Genomic DNA, 17,230 nt, shown 5'->3' with positions numbered 1-17,230 from the left:
CACAGGGGACTCTGGATATCCTAACCTTCCCTGGCTGTTGACACCAGTGAGGTACCCTGCCACAGATGAGGTACTCCGTTTCAATGAGGTCCATGGGAGGATGAATTGTGTAATCAAAAGAACAGTTGGCCTCCTGAAGGCCAGATTTAGGTGTCCGGACCTATCTGGAGGTGCTCTCCTCTACTCACCCCAAAAGGTATGCCAGATAATAGTAGCCTGCTGCATGCTCCACAATCTAGCCCTGAGACGTCAGATACCATTGCTAGCTGATGAGGGTGAGGCAGCTGGACCAGTGGCTGGTAATGCTGACATGGCAAGTGGAGAGGGGGCAGAGGAAGGTGCAGCTGACTCTAGGGCTGAGCTCATCAATAAGTACTTCAAGTGATATACAGGTATGGTGAGTGTTTGTTTTCAAGTCTTGTCTATCCACATTAATTACTGACAATAGTCCTCCTGAGTTGACCCTTCAGTGGGGGGTGTAATCTGGTCCTATCCTATGTGTGAATTTACTCTTGTGTGGCACTGAATTTTTGACTCACTGACATCTGTCCTAGAACATATCTGTTGTACTGTGTCTCGTGCTGAGGCTGCGTCCCTGTGCTATCCTTTACACTGCCTGTTGGGTGCAGGGGGGCATGACCAGATCACATTTTTCAATCATTAAATTTGTCAAAGTTTTAATGAAGACACATATACAGTGGCTGTGTTCCAGTGGTGTTTATTGTGCATAATATGAAATTGTCCAACAGGTAATGAGTAAGGTCATTCAGACATTCAGAGTAGATGGTAAAGCAGTTGGTTGCACAAGTCCAGTGTCCATGTGCCAATGAGAAGATGGAGTTATGTCACTGAACAGTCAACAGGGTGTCTCAGTGGTACACATGTGAGACAAATCGGGTGAGGTTTGCTTCCTTGCAGTGGGTTGTGTCTTGGCATCTGCTCCAGCCGGATGTCTGGTTGGAAAACCATGTTTGCAGGGGGTTCTTCTGCTACAGAGGGAGGGGTGTCTGAGGGCTATGGTTCCCCTGACAGGGCCTCCATTTCACTAACTGCCCCTGATGTGGATGGCTCAGAGGTTATGTTGCTAGCAGTTGGGGCCTGCTAGTGGGTGGTGAAAGCACGCAGGGTAGTATTGATATCTCTCAGCACCCATGCAATGGAGGCCATGGTGATATTGTGTGCCTGCCACTGCTGCATGACATCCTGGTGGTATTCCCTCTGAAGCCTTTGGCTTTTCCCCAACATCTGACCCATCTTGTCCTGGGATTGTTGGTGTGCTCCCAGATCTTAGGAGATGGTTTCCTGGTCAGTAGCATCCCTTGGGGTCCCCACCTTCTGGACCACAGCTTCCCTCTGATGCCCCCTGCCCCGTGTGCCTGTGCCCTAGCATGGTGTGCCCACTCCCAGTGTTTGCAGGACCTTCATTGTCTAGGGTGTGAGGGGTCGACTCAGGTCCCTGAACTGTGGGGCACACAATAGTTTAAACAATCCTTGGGACACAGTTTGGGGACAAAGGGTTGGCTGTGATGTAGTAGCCACAGGGTTGGGGGGATAGACGTGGGCAGAGTGAGGCAGGAATTCATAGACTGAACAGATGTCGCAGATGGGCCAGGTAGGTCGTCAGTGTCCTGACATCCAGGTGTGTTGTCCTCACTGGGGCCTTCATCCTGAAGAGGGCTGGCAGTCTCTGGCATTCTCTCCATGGTGGCACTGGCAGGGGTACCTGTGCATGGAGCGAGAGAGGGAGTTGAATGAAGAACGTGTGTTTGGTTCTCTCTTTATTATATGCATACAGTGGCCTGACATGACTCCCAGCAATGACAATGACAGATGCTGCAAAGCATACCATTGGTGGTAGTTAGTGGTCTTTGACATGTGTACCATACTCCATGTTGGTTGGTGTCATTCAGGTTTAGTAACTTTGGCTCTGTGGATGGATTCTGGTACTGTCTGGTAGTTCTCATGACTGTTCTGCACTGTTAGCTAGTGACTATTCAGGTAATGACTCTACATTGCAGCATGGCGACCCAGTAGGAGGAGGGTATGTGTGTATGCAAGGTTAATTGTCCTATCTGTGCACGTTGTGCATGTGCATGGAATCTGCCATCTTACATTCCATACCATGGTGGGTCACTTTCTGGGTTGTGGCCCCTGATTCGTACCATCTAGTTGGTATAGCTAGTACAATAGTCATACATGCAAGAGATGTGATGTTATTTGCACATTCCAGATATTAACTTAGATGGGCTAGTGCATTGTGGGAGTCATAGTGATAGTATTAGCCAATGCCATTTATGCCTTTGCCAAGGGCTCTGTGGGCATTTGGGCTGGGTGGAGGTGTGGCATGCATGAGAGGGGCATTAGGTGTATAGGTGGGAGGTGTAGTGAGACATACACTGAATTTGGGAGGGTTTGCGTGGTGAGGAAGCATGCAGGAAACAAAAGTTGTGTGACATGGAAGTTGAGGGTACTTGACAGAGTCCAGTCCCCCAGGTATTCAAGTCAGGCCATCGGGATGCAGAATGTCCAAGACCTTCTCCTCCCATGATGTGACCTGTGGAGGATGAGGTGGGGGCCCACTGGCAGTCTTGTGTACGGCAATCTGGTGTCATGATGCCATGGAACACACTTTCCCCCTAAGGTCATGCTACCTCTTCCTGATGTCTTTCCTTGTGCATGGATGTTTGCCTACTGAGTTGACCCTGTCGACTATTCTCTGCCACAACTCTATTTTCCTGTCAATCAATGTTTGCTGGACCTGTGCTCCTAACAGTTGTGTCTCTACCCTGAGAATTTCTTAGATCATGACCCTCAATTCATCATCTGTGAACCATGGGTGCTTTTGTGGGGACATGGTAGTGGTTGTGTTGAGGGGGGTGTTCTGCATGTAAGGGTGCAGTGTAGGGTGATTGATGGGGTGTGGGTGGTGCGTGGTGCGTGGTGAGTGATGGATGCTTGTGGTATGTGTGTGTGCTCGTTATGTGTGTGGTGTGTCTGTGCTCGTTATGAATGTTTTGTGTTGGTAGTGCAGTTGTGTGGTGTGTGTGTGTGTGTGTATAGAATGAGATGTGTATATGTCCCTATGGTGTAATGTTGCTATATAAGTGTACTTACCTGGTCTTGAGTATGTGAAAATTGAATTTGTAGCAAAGGATTGTGGGTTGTGTGGGAGTGTGTTATATAGTGCAGTGAGTGAGGGGTAGAGCCAACAAAATGGCTGACTAGATGTCTTTCGTCGAGCTCCGGCCACCCCCGGAAATAATCCTAACCATCCTGCAGCGAAATCCTATCTACAGTGGCAAAAAAGCACCTGAGGAGTAAGCCCTGTACGTAGACCACCGTGATGATCCCCTGCTGAGGCCCAACGAGGTCTAAACTAGTGCGAGTGGGTTGCAGCCATGGAGGAGCAAATGGTCGACAGTGGCAGGTGGGAACTGAGCTGGATCCTGGCTGAGCCCCACCCCCCCATAAACTGTGATGGAGCTGGAAGGTATTGAGACGGGCCCCCAAGTTTTGACCTGTGCAGCTTGAACTGAATGGACCTAGGTTGTATGGACAACAAAAGAGGCCCCAAAGCCATAGTGCCAATACTTGGAGGAATGGGGGGAACAATGGAATAACTAGCGCCAAGTCCCCTGAGCTGGAGAGTAGACAGTGTACAGTGGATGCCTACGTGTGGTACCGTTAGCTTGGGGCAGGAGGGGGCACTGTGCGATAGATCTCTGTCGCTAATTGACTAGTGTGCCAACTGGGGGAGACACCTGAGCTGTAGTTCTGGGATTGACAAGGCAGCAGGTGGTTGCCCGGTGAATCATTAGAAAGACCTGTGAAACTCTATTGTACTGGTCCTGACCATGAGTACAAGACTCTAGCACGCTTGAGAGACATGGGCAAAGATAAAGGAGGACGACAGTCTCAGGTCAATAAGATTGTTAACTATGTGCAAGTCACCCATGGGAAAAAACAGGATGGGCACAAACACCCCAGAGGACACTCAGGACACCACAGAGAGCCGCGACCCCCAAGAACAATCTATGTCTGATATCCTGAATGAAAACAAGGGCACACATACTGAACTTGTCACCAAAATCAACACTGTGGTGGTGGATGTTACACTACTGTGGGCAGACCGACATAAGTGGCAGACAAAGTGACAGAAGTGGAGGACACCACTGGAGTGCTTAACCGTGAGGTGGATACACTAAAAGACACTGGTGGTCATTACAACCTCGGCGGTCTTTTCACAAGACCGCGGAGGGACCGCCGTGCATGTTGGGGGTGTGTGCGTGTAGGGGTGTGTATATGTGCATGTTGGGGGTGTGTGCGTGTAGGGGTGTGTATATGTGCATGTTCGGGGTTGGGGTGGGGAGGGGGGTTTTGGCACCTTTGTAGGGTTGCAGGGGGGTGGAGGGTGTGGGGTGAGGATACGTTAGGGGTAGCGGGGGTGGGGGAGACCCCTATCAGTGCCAGGGAAGGAATTCCCTGGCACTGATAGTGCCTACCGCCATGGATCTCATGGCGGGGTTCCCAACCACCTGAGATCCATGGCGGTATGCAGGGTCCTGATACCTTCAGCGGTCTAGTGACGACCGCCGGGCTGGAGACTGCAATCTCCAACCCAGCGGTCTTCACTGCCATGGCGGTCGGAATGGTGAAGTGGCGGATGACCGCAGTGGTATTTTTTTCCGCCGGCCTGTTTGCGGTCTTACTGCCGCTTTACCACCAACCGCTAGGGTCGTAATGACACCAAAAGTGTATGGTCAGAGCACACTTGAAGAACAGCAAAGACACCCTGACTCGGGCACAGATGCTACAAGAGATGGTCAGCTTTGACAGTGTTGAACAAATGAGCTGCCTACGGCGATGTGGTCCTAGGGGAGAAGGGGAACTGCACTAGATCAAGGGCAGCACAGTTTCCCAGTACGATTCCTGCTGGCTGAACTTATTTTAGCCTTCTATGACGATTTATGTACTTTTAGGAAATGATAGATGTCCTATACCAATGTGCAGGCTGGTTGGCTCTATACTCCCACAGGGGTGCATGTGGAGTTCTGACCACTGGAGGCTCTGCCTCGTGGTTAGGCTTGGTGATGACCTCTGAGGAAATGTAATGTTACATATAATTGGTTAATAGGTTACTAGTCTGTTTCTATTGCCGAATTGGGACATGAGGCGCGGCCTGTTGGCCTCTAACCCGTACACAGGATGATGTTGGGTCACTGCTTATTGTAGAGGGTAAGTTGGGGAATGTTTGTTTTTTGGTTCTTCAACGGTGGGTGCTACTGCTTGTGATGGTTACTGGAAAAGTGTACTTTTTGGTCCTGATGTGCAGAATAGTTGTTTTTGAAAAATACCCTAGGTTGTACTCATGGCAGACGCTTACATATTAATATCTTGAAATGTATGAGTCTTTACTCAGCTAGCTAAGCAGCGCCAGGTACATGCTTACCTTCGACGCTATTGTGTCTCGGTAGCAATGATACAGGAGACGCATACATGGGGGAGCTGTATCCCTAGTCTTCAAAAACGCTGGAGGGGCCAGTTGTACACAACTTCTTATTCTGGCTTTGTGAGAGAGGTGTTGATTTGGATAGCCCCATGGGTCTTATTTCAACACAAAAGTCATGTGCTAGATCCAAATGGAAGATATGTGGTGTTGTTTGGGACCCTGGATGGCCGGTAAGTATGCTTGATAAACATGAAGATAGTAGAACTTACTTTGGGGATGTGGTGCGGGCTGCCTCCCCATATTTGTCAGCAGAGGGTATATTGGCAGGAGACTGTAATTGTGTCCTGGACGGTATGCTAGATCGGGACCCCCGCGTTGGTGCACAAAACCCCACCTGACTGGACAATTGGTAGACACTATGGGGGTCCGCCAAAAGACCGTACCGCGGTCAAATGACCGCGGCGGTCATTTTGACTTTCCCGCTGGGCAGGCGGGCGACCACCAAAAGGCCGCCCGCCCGCCCAGCGGGAAAGCCCCAGCAACGATGAAGCCGGCTCCGAATGGAGCCGGCGGAGTTGCTGGTGTGCGACGGGTGCAGTGGCATCCGTCGCGATTTACTGAAAATCTTAATGGGGCCCTGTTAGGGGGCCCCTGCAGTGCCCATGCCATTGGCATGGGCACTGAAGGGGCCCCCAGGGGCCCCACGACACCCGATCCCGCCAGCCTCTTCCTGGCAGTGTAAACCGCCAGGAACAGGCTGGCGGGAAGGGGGTCGGAATCCCCATGGCAGCGCTGCTTGCAGCGCCGCCGTGGAGGATTCCCTGGGGCAGGGGAAAACCGGCGGGAAACCGCCGGTTTCCCTTTTCTGACCGCGGCTTTACCGCCGCGGTCAGAATTGCCCCAGAAGCACCGCCAGCCTGTTGGCGGTGCTTCCTCCGTCCCCGGCCCTGGCGGTCCATGACCGCCAGGGTCGGAATGAGGCCCTATGTGAGAGCTTCAGTTACAGAACCTCTGCACCAAAGAAACCCCACTCTCAGGAATTACACCCCAGCAGCAAACACTTACAGTAGGCTGAACCACTGCCTAGTGTCTGAGACCCTATCCCCACAGGTTACATAATTGGCCTGCTACATATCGGATCATTCCCCAATTCTAGTACACTTGAATAAAGATTATAGATGACCTGCGGTCCCGACGTGGTGGTTGCGACTGGATGCATTGACACATGCCCTATTTGAGAAGGCAGTCCAGCATGGGCTGGCGCAATACTTTGACACAAACTGGGGAATGTCAACGAATAGGGATGGGACTGGGAAGCGATGAAGGTTGTGATCAGGGGCTTTGCATACAGACTACTTACGGTGTTAGTCACGAGCTTGAGAAAGACGTTCTAGAACACAAGGCCAAGCTTTAGGACTTAGGGAAATGCCTTCCGGTACAGCCACAGAGAATGGAACAATGGCGGCAGGCTTGGTACTTGAGGACTGGCGACGACTAAAAAGATATGTCTATAGGGCACGCCGCCAGCGTCTGCATGTGGAGGACGATAAGGCGGGTGTGCTATTGACGCATCTGCTCAAGCAGAATGCTGACCATGCGCCTGTCACTGCACTGGTGGATGTTGCGGGCAGGAGAGTATGTACGCAGCTAGCAATTAATACGATGTTCCAAGATCATCTCAACAGACTTTATGTTTTGCCCGGGAGTGCTCCCCTGGTGGCGGGGACGACCTTCCTAGATAGGATCACAATCCCTTGACTGACGTAGAAGGCCAGGACCCCCTTGATCGGGAAGAAATACAAGGAGCCATAAAACAGTTAAAAACATAAAAAATGCCTGGTTCTGATGGACTTCCAGCAGAGTTATACAAAAAATATGTTGACATCCTTTCTTAGAAACTGTTGGCGGTATACCAAGAGGCGTCTGTCCGCAGTAGCCCACTGGGCTCGATGAGGGAGGCCTGGGTGGCCTTTATCCCCAAGCTGGATAGAGATCTGATGTACCCAGCTGCGTACAGACCACTGTCACTTCTGAATGTGGATATAAAAATACTCAGTGGCATTGTGGTGGCACGCCTGCTCCCACACTTGACCTTCCTTATTCATGAGGATCAGTGTGATTTTACCACAATATTCAATATTCGTCGCCTTACCCATATATATCACACATACCTCCAGTAAAAGAAACCAGTTGTGTTTGCACTCCTAGATATAGAACAGGCCTTTGACTCTGTGGATTGGGGTATCTTTGCAAGCAATGGCTAAAATTGGAATACAACTCTTGTATCAGAGCCCAGTCTCTACTGTGCGAACTGGGAAGGTGGTCTCGGAAGCTGTCCAAATAAGAAGAGTGACGCAGCAGGGCTGCCTGATGTCCCCTCTCCTGTTTGCTATGCCTATGGAGCCGTTAGCGACACACTTGCATGGGCTGCTGAACCCCTGAGGCCTACGCAGGGGGGGAATTACACAGGTGGTCTCCCTATGTACAGATGATGTGCTAGTCTATGTGTGGCACCCAGAATCATTGATTCCTGTTCTTTTAAATTCCTTGGGGAAATTTGGGGAGTGTTCTGGACACCGCGTAAGTCTTCGTAAGTCCTACCTGTTCCCAATGGGTGCTATAGCCAGGACCGAATCAATACTCTCCCTTCAGTTGGATTGTCTTGGGGAGCTAAGGGCCTTCGGTACCTCGGGATATGCTTGGCACATACTGCTGATAAATATTATGACCATGGCAGAGTGCTGGAGGGGTTGAACACTTCAGTGAGATTTTGGAAGGAATTGCTGCTGTCCCTGATGGGTAGTGCAGCCATTACAAAGATGGTCATGCTGCAACGCTACCTATATGGATTGCAGAATACCCAATACCAAGTGCCTAGATCACACTTTGCACAACTAGATAGCCTAATCCTAGAGTTGTTGTGGGCAAATAGGAGGAAGAGAGTGGGGATGTCTATGCTGCAACAAACATGGGAACGCAGGGGAATTGAGCTGGGTTGACCCTGAAAACAACTGGGAGAAGAGACTATTACAAGATGTGTGCGAAAAACATACCCTGTCAGCCTTACTACTTGGGGACCGGGTGTTAAGGGAAGTGTCCCCCTCTATAGTGAAACAGGTCTGTAATGTGTGGACCCGAGTGGTGTCCTCTGTGTTGCGTCACCACCCTCACTCTAGGGATGTACCCATCTGGAATATGCAGGCATTTGCAAGAGTCGCCTTGGACATATCTATGAAGAAATGGAAAGACAGGGGATATGAGGTAGCAGGAGATCTCTTCCTTGAGTGGAAATTCATCCTCCAACAGGATGCTGTGGATGCTCTTTAGCTGGGAAGGGGTCAGTTCCTACAACATGCAAAAATGGCAGTGACAGCACTGCGCTGTGGCTTTGGCCACATAGTATGGCAATGTAGTGCCCTGGACTCATAATGGGAGTGTATAATGACAGCTTTGGAGGGGGCTGCTGGGTGGAAGCTGGTGCGTACTCCCAGGGTGATACTGCTGGGACAGCTTCCTACACATAAGAGGAAACACCTAAGCCACAAATTTATGGTGTTGGGACTCTTGTTGACAATGCGTCGTATAGCGATTAAATGGATTAACCCCGTCCACACGAAATATGGTGACTGGTACCAAGACTTCACTGAATGGGAGCAGCGGAAGAAGTCCGGATAAAACATGTCCGCACAGATGCAAAATTAGCTGAAGATATAACAGCTTAGGTACAGATGGTGCAAGACCTAAAAGTGCCAAATATTCTGCCAGAAGAAATGAGTGGTGGCTCAAAAGCATAAATGTGCTGGGAATTAGTGGGGCAGGTGGCAACATCAAGAGGTGAGGGTGTGAAGAAAGATTAATGCTTATGACAACAGTAAAGACAAAGTCACTGAAACTATATATTGAAAATACAAATATGTTAGGACCTGAGAAATATCAATCGCAGTATGGGGGGTGGGAGAGTAGGTGAAGGGTTTGCATTAAGTTGCTTGATTGTGATTACAAAATTGAGTATTGCCCAAGGTTTACTGCAATTAAGAGCAATAATCATCTGTAATGCTGTTTGTATGTGTTGCGATACTGCAAAAAATAATAAACACATATTATAAATAAAAAATAAAAGAATAGTGCTGTGAGTAGGTGTGTCTGGTGTGTGTATGTGTGTCAAGTGTAGGTAATTTAAACTGTCCAATGTGGTGTTGTGTTCTGACAGTAGTGGGTTCTAAGCGCAGTGGTTTGCACCGCCAATGGTTTTTCACCGTGAAAGAACCGAAGGTGGTGATTTGTGGCTTGTAATATGGTGGGTGTGTGTGCGTGTAGGGGTGTGTATATGTGCATGTTGGGGGTGTGTGCGTGTAGGGGTGTGTATATGTGCATGTTCGGGGTTGGGGTGGGGAGGGGGGTTTTGGCACCTTTGTAGGGTTGCAGGGGGGTGGAGGGTGTGGGGTGAGGATACGTTAGGGGTAGCGGGGGTGGGGGAGACCCCTATCAGTGCCAGGGAAGGAATTCCCTGGCACTGATAGTGCCTACCGCCATGGATCTCATGGCGGGGTTCCCAACCACCTGAGATCCATGGCGGTATGCAGGGTCCTGATACCGTCAGCGGTCTAGTGACGACCGCCGGGCTGGAGACTGCAATCTCCAACCCAGCGGTCTTCACTGCCATGGCGGTCGGAATGGTGAAGTGGCGGATGACCGCAGTGGTATTTTTTTCCGCCGGCCTGTTTGCGGTCTTACTGCCGCTTTACCACCAACCGCTAGGGTCGTAATGACACCAAAAGTGTATGGTCAGAGCACACTTGAAGAACAGCAAAGACACCCTGACTCGGGCACAGATGCTACAAGAGATGGTCAGCTTTGACAGTGTTGAACAAATGAGCTGCCTACGGCGATGTGGTCCTAGGGGAGAAGGGGAACTGCACTAGATCAAGGGCAGCACGGTTTCCCAGTACGATTCCTGCTGGCTGAACTTATTTTAGCCTTCTATGACGATTTATGTACTTTTAGGAAATGATAGATGTCCTATACCAATGTGCAGGCTGGTTGGCTCTATACTCCCACAGGGGTGCATGTGGAGTTCTGACCACTGGAGGCTCTGCCTCGTGGTTAGGCTTGGTGATGACCTCTGAGGAAATGTAATGTTACATATAATTGGTTAATAGGTTACTAGTCTGTTTCTATTGCCGAATTGGGACATGAGGCGCGGCCTGTTGGCCTCTAACCCGTACACAGGATGATGTTGGGTCACTGCTTATTGTAGAGGGTAAGTTGGGGAATGTTTGTTTTTTGGTTCTTCAACGGTGGGTGCTACTGCTTGTGATGGTTACTGGAAAAGTGTACTTTTTGGTCCTGATGTGCAGAATAGTTGTTTTTGAAAAATACCCTAGGTTGTACTCATGGCAGACGCTTACATATTAATATCTTGAAATGTATGAGTCTTTACTCAGCTAGCTAAGCAGCGCCAGGTACATGCTTACCTTCGACGCTATTGTGTCTCGGTAGCAATGATACAGGAGACGCATACATGGGGGAGCTGTATCCCTAGTCTTCAAAAACGCTGGAGGGGCCAGTTGTACACAACTTCTTATTCTGGCTTTGTGAGAGAGGTGTTGATTTGGATAGCCCCATGGGTCTTATTTCAACACAAAAGTCATGTGCTAGATCCAAATGGAAGATATGTGGTGTTGTTTGGGACCCTGGATGGCCGGTAAGTATGCTTGATAAACATGAAGATAGTAGAACTTACTTTGGGGATGTGGTGCGGGCTGCCTCCCCATATTTGTCAGCAGAGGGTATATTGGCAGGAGACTGTAATTGTGTCCTGGACGGTATGCTAGATCGGGACCCCCGCGTTGGTGCACAAAACCCCACCTGACTGGACAATTGGTAGACACTATGGGGGTCCGCCAAAAGACCGTACCGCGGTCAAATGACCGCGGCGGTCATTTTGACTTTCCCGCTGGGCAGGCGGGCGACCACCAAAAGGCCGCCCGCCCGCCCAGCGGGAAAGCCCCAGCAACGATGAAGCCGGCTCCGAATGGAGCCGGCGGAGTTGCTGGTGTGCGACGGGTGCAGTGGCATCCGTCGCGATTTACTGAAAATCTTAATGGGGCCCTGTTAGGGGGCCCCTGCAGTGCCCATGCCATTGGCATGGGCACTGAAGGGGCCCCCAGGGGCCCCACGACACCCGATCCCGCCAGCCTCTTCCTGGCGGTGTAAACCGCCAGGAACAGGCTGGCGGGAAGGGGGTCGGAATCCCCATGGCAGCGCTGCTTGCAGCGCCGCCGTGGAGGATTCCCTGGGGCAGGGGAAAACCGGCGGGAAACCGCCGGTTTCCCTTTTCTGACCGCGGCTTTACCGCCGCGGTCAAAATTGCCCCAGAAGCACCGCCAGCCTGTTGGCGGTGCTTCCTCCGTCCCCGGCCCTGGCGGTCCATGACCGCCAGGGTCGGAATGAGGCCCTATGTGAGAGCTTCAGTTACAGAACCTCTGGCACCAAAGAAACCCCACTCTCAGGAATTACACCCCAGCAGCAAACACTTACAGTAGGCTGAACCACTGCCTAGTGTCTGAGACCCTATCCCCACAGGTTACATAATTGGCCTGCTACATATCGGATCATTCCCCAATTCTAGTACACTTGAATAAAGATTATAGATGACCTGCGGTCCCGACGTGGTGGTTGCGACTGGATGCATTGACACATGCCCTATTTGAGAAGGCAGTCCAGCATGGGCTGGCGCAATACTTTGACACAAACTGGGGAATGTCAACGAATAGGGATGGGACTGGGAAGCGATGAAGGTTGTGATCAGGGGCTTTGCATACAGACTACTTACGGTGTTAGTCACGAGCTTGAGAAAGACGTTCTAGAACACAAGGCCAAGCTTTAGGACTTAGGGAAATGCCTTCCGGTACAGCCACAGAGAATGGAACAATGGCGGCAGGCTTGGTACTTGAGGACTGGCGACGACTAAAAAGATATGTCTATAGGGCACGCCGCCAGCGTCTGCATGTGGAGGACGATAAGGCGGGTGTGCTATTGACGCATCTGCTCAAGCAGAATGCTGACCATGCGCCTGTCACTGCACTGGTGGATGTTGCGGGCAGGAGAGTATGTACGCAGCTAGCAATTAATACGATGTTCCAAGATCATCTCAACAGACTTTATGTTTTGCCCGGGAGTGCTCCCCTGGTGGCGGGGATGACCTTCCTAGATAGGATCACAATCCCTTGACTGACGTAGAAGGCCAGGACCCCCTTGATCGGGAAGAAATACAAGGAGCCATAAAACAGTTAAAAACATAAAAAATGCCTGGTTCTGATGGACTTCCAGCAGAGTTATACCAAAAATATGTTGACATCCTTTCTTAGAAACTGTTGGCGGTATACCAAGAGGCGTCTGTCCGCAGTAGCCCACTGGGCTCGATGAGGGAGGCCTGGGTGGCCTTTATCCCCAAGCTGGATAGAGATCTGATGTACCCAGCTGCGTACAGACCACTGTCACTTCTGAATGTGGATATAAAAATACTCAGTGGCATTGTGGTGGCACGCCTGCTCCCACACTTGACCTTCCTTATTCATGAGGATCAGTGTGATTTTACCACAATATTCAATATTCGTCGCCTTACCCATATATATCACACATACCTCCAGTAAAAGAAACCAGTTGTGTTTGCACTCCTAGATATAGAACAGGCCTTTGACTCTGTGGATTGGGGTATCTTTGCAAGCAATGGCTAAAATTGGTATACAACTCTTGTATCAGAGCCCAGTCTCTACTGTGCGAACTGGGAAGGTGGTCTCGGAAGCTGTCCAAATAAGAAGAGTGACGCAGCAGGGCTGCCTGATGTCCCCTCTCCTGTTTGCTATGCCTATGGAGCCGTTAGCGACACACTTGCATGGGCTGCTGAACCCCTGAGGCCTACGCAGGGGGGGAATTACACAGGTGGTCTCCCTATGTACAGATGATGTGCTAGTCTATGTGTGGCACCCAGAATCATTGATTCCTGTTCTTTTAAATTCCTTGGGGAAATTTGGGGAGTGTTCTGGACACCGCGTAAGTCTTCGTAAGTCCTACCTGTTCCCAATGGGTGCTATAGCCAGGACCGAATCAATACTCTCCCTTCAGTTGGATTGTCTTGGGGAGCTAAGGGCCTTCGGTACCTCGGGATATGCTTGGCACATACTGCTGATAAATATTATGACCATGGCAGAGTGCTGGAGGGGTTGAACACTTCAGTGAGATTTTGGAAGGAATTGCTGCTGTCCCTGATGGGTAGTGCAGCCATTACAAAGATGGTCATGCTGCAACGCTACCTATATGGATTGCAGAATACCCAATACCAAGTGCCTAGATCGCACTTTGCACAACTAGATAGCCTAATCCTAGAGTTGTTGTGGGCAAATAGGAGGAAGAGAGTGGGGATGTCTATGCTGCAACAAACATGGGAACGCAGGGGAATTGAGCTGGGTTGACCCTGAAAACAACTGGGAGAAGAGACTATTACAAGATGTGTGCGAAAAACATACCCTGTCAGCCTTACTACTTGGGGACCGGGTGTTAAGGGAAGTGTCCCCCTCTATAGTGAAACAGGTCTGTAATGTGTGGACCCGAGTGGTGTCCTCTGTGTTGCGTCACCACCCTCACTCTAGGGATGTACCCATCTGGAATATGCAGGCATTTGCAAGAGTCGCCTTGGACATATCTATGAAGAAATGGAAAGACAGGGGATATGAGGTAGCAGGAGATCTCTTCCTTGAGTGGAAATTCATCCTCCAACAGGATGCTGTGGATGCTCTTTAGCTGGGAAGGGGTCAGTTCCTACAACATGCAAAAATGGCAGTGACAGCACTGCGCTGTGGCTTTGGCCACATAGTATGGCAATGTAGTGCCCTGGACTCATAATGGGAGTGTATAATGACAGCTTTGGAGGGGGCTGCTGGGTGGAAGCTGGTGCGTACTCCAAGGGTGATACTGCTGGGACAGCTTCCTACACATAAGAGGAAACACCTAAGCCACAAATTTATGGTGTTGGGACTCTTGTTGACAATGCGTCGTATAGCGATTAAATGGATTAACCCCGTCCACACGAAATATGGTGACTGGTACCAAGACTTCACTGAATGGGAGCAGCGGAAGAAGTCCGGATAAAACATGTCCGCACAGATGCAAAATTAGCTGAAGATATAACAGCTTAGGTACAGATGGTGCAAGACCTAAAAGTGCCAAATATTCTGCCAGAAGAAATGAGTGGTGGCTCAAAAGCATAAATGTGCTGGGAATTAGTGGGGCAGGTGGCAACATCAAGAGGTGGGGGTGTGAAGAAAGATTAATGCTTATGACAACAGTAAAGACAAAGTCACTGAAACTATATATTGAAAATACAAATATGTTAGGACCTGAGAAATATCAATCGCAGTATGGGGGGTGGGAGAGTAGGTGAAGGGTTTGCATTAAGTTGCTTGATTGTGATTACAAAATTGAGTATTGCCCAAGGTTTACTGCAATTAAGAGCAATAATCATCTGTAATGCTGTTTGTATGTGTTGCGATACTGCAAAAAATAATAAACACATATTATAAATAAAAAATAAAAGAATAGTGCCGTGAGTAGGTGTGTCTGGTGTGTGTATGTGTGTCAAGTGTAGGTAATTTAAACTGTCCAATGTGGTGTTGTGTTCTGACAGTAGTGGGTTCTAAGCGCAGTGGTTTGCACCGCCAATGGTTTTTCACCGTGAAAGAACCGAAGGTGGTGATTTGTGGCTTGTAATATGGTGGGTGAAATTGTGTCGGGTTGGCGGTGCTGGTTCTTTCCTGCCTTCCTTTCTTCTGGCGGTGTTGGATTTGTGCCAGTTTTTTGGCAGTCTTCACAGTGTGAATCGTAATACGGCGGTTGGATTACCACCAACATGGCAGTCTTTTGCCAGCCGCTACCGCGGCCGTCTTCCTAAAAGATCGCCAAAGTCGTAATGATGCCCTTAAATAAATGTGCCCTTTGGGGCCAGTCTGTGCTATATAAAACTACATAAAATCTAAAAAAGTAAGTGTTTTGCACACTTCTGTCATTGGGCTATACTTGGGCTACATACTCTAGAACATTTTCTCTCATTTTAGCTTTTAGAGCACCTTCCATCACCTATATAGGAAAATCATGGAAAAACAGTTTTCTCTCAAACATGATTCATGAAATCCCAGCAGAAGGCTTTACCTTACAACACACCACAATTCCTAAATATGCTACCATCAACAAATGATTTATAGTGTAACTAAAATCACCCTTTATATGTCCTCCTTTTTGTGACCATCAAAACCTGACATTCACTCCAATGCATTGATTTGGGGTGCTATCATGTATTTTGTTCCCAAGATGGCTGCCTGCACTTCCTGGTTGAAGTGCTGACAGCCAATTTGATCTCACTGTGAGATCTGTCCTTAGGCTCCACCTGGATATACAAATTTGCTTTTCTTTAAATTTCTCAAAAACTGCAGAATAGATTTACACCAAATACCAAAAAGGGCGCCTTCTGGACCAAGTGCTACCTTTTTGCTGAATTTATGTTATTCCATTCAGCAGTTTGGTCTGTAGTCGTGTCTAAAATATTTATGGGAATAAACGTGGGAAACACACATTTTTTTACCCCCCCCCCGTTTTCTTGCCCCCACTTGATGGATCACCCGAAACTTTCCATGCACAAACCCCAACAATACACTTTAAAAAAAAAAATCATAAATATTCGTCAAATGGTGCTAAAGATATAACCAACTAGAAACTAGGTCCTAACTATAGCTACCTACTGGCACGTAGGTTCTATACATGCATTCAATATATATATATATATGTAAATTTAAAAAAAAAATTTAAAAAAAAGGTTACAGGAACACTATAGTTTAGTCTCAGATTTTAAAAGTACAAATGTGCAAAACCATAGAAATTCAGCTGTTAGAGTTATTTCAAGTAACTAGAACTTGTGCTCTAAGGTACCAATAACTTGCGGCCTCACCATGCACTGCTAATTACCCCACATATTACAGCACTCATGACATCTTTAATAACATCATTGATAACATCAATGTAATATTTGCAGTAAAACTATTGAGGAAAAATCTATGCATGGCAGGGGAGCAAGTTATAGTTACCTTAGGGCATGAGGTATAGTTACTTGAAATAACTCTCACTATAACATCTGAATTTCTATGGTTTTGTACATTTGAAATGTGAGCCTAACTACAGCGTCCCTTTGGTTTTTTAAGTGAATAAGTAAATATATATGTATATATATATCTATGTATATATATATATCTATATACACACACACACGTATATACATAAATATTCACTTTAAAAAAAAAGGATTCAGGGAGTTATTTCAAGTAACTATACCTTACGGCATAAGGTAGATATAGCTCATGCCCTCACCAGCAACAGTTTTTTCTTCAAAAATTTGACTTCTAATGCTTCATTGAGATTTTTAAAAGTTGTCATTAGTGCTGTAATATCTGGGGTAATTAGCAGTGCATGGCAAGGGCACAAGTTATAGTTACCGTACGCCGCAAGTTATAGTTACTTGAAATAACTCTAATTATAACAGCTGAATTTCTCTGGTTTTATGCAAGTAAATTCAGAATCTTTATTTTTTTAAGTGAATTTCTAAGGTTTTTTAAAATCTATTTCCTAACTATAACATCCCTGTAACCTTTGATTTTTTCAGTGAATTTCTAAGTTTTTTCAACGGAAAGTAGTTTTCCTTACTATATATTAATCCAACTACCACTGTGCACAGCC

At 48.2% G+C, this 17,230-nt stretch overlaps 1 long non-coding RNA gene across 1 annotated transcript in view; it reads right to left on the bottom strand.

Moving 5' to 3' along the window:
- Positions 1–715: 715 nt before the first annotated feature.
- LOC138297231 (uncharacterized) overlaps positions 716–17,230 on the bottom strand; it is a 313,159-nt gene continuing 296,644 nt past the window's right edge. The window contains exon 3 of the long non-coding RNA XR_011203952.1: positions 716–1,723. This is a non-coding gene — a long non-coding RNA (uncharacterized lncRNA). The remainder of the gene's footprint in view (positions 1,724–17,230) is intronic.

This window comes from Pleurodeles waltl, chromosome 5, assembly GCF_031143425.1.
Source record: "Pleurodeles waltl isolate 20211129_DDA chromosome 5, aPleWal1.hap1.20221129, whole genome shotgun sequence".
NCBI lineage: Eukaryota > Metazoa > Chordata > Amphibia > Caudata > Salamandridae > Pleurodeles > Pleurodeles waltl.
This window is presented reverse-complemented; position numbering and strand designations above follow the sequence as displayed.